Source organism: Buceros rhinoceros, unplaced genomic scaffold, assembly GCF_000710305.1.
Source record: "Buceros rhinoceros silvestris isolate BGI_N320 unplaced genomic scaffold, ASM71030v1 scaffold25911, whole genome shotgun sequence".
Taxonomy (NCBI): Eukaryota; Metazoa; Chordata; class Aves; order Bucerotiformes; family Bucerotidae; genus Buceros; species Buceros rhinoceros.
Genome location: NW_010396303.1, coordinates 414 through 772, shown reverse-complemented (window position 1 = coordinate 772; position 359 = coordinate 414).

The window sequence follows — 359 nt, the reverse complement described above, 5'->3', positions numbered from 1 at the left end:
GCCTGAGCTCTGGGACTCAGTGACACTGGCTGTTGGCTGAGAGTCGGCTCCTTCCCCAGGGGGGTCGGGGATCAAAAGTTTGGGCAGCCAGGGTGGGGACTGAGGGTCCTGCGGCGTTACCGGCCCGTTCGCAGAGCCTTGGTGCTTCCTTTTGCCCCCCGCAGCGATGGCTCCTGGCTGTGCTTGGGCGCTGGGGGACTGCGGTCAGAGGGTCGCTGGGATCGGTCGGAGGAGGAGGAGTGTGGTGGGGACCTGTGGTGCTGCTGGTAGGGGGGTGTTGGGTGCTCCAACTCCCTCGTGCCCTCTGGACCCGGGTGGGTCACACTGTGACGCTGCCCCAACCGCAGCCGCAGGGTCCT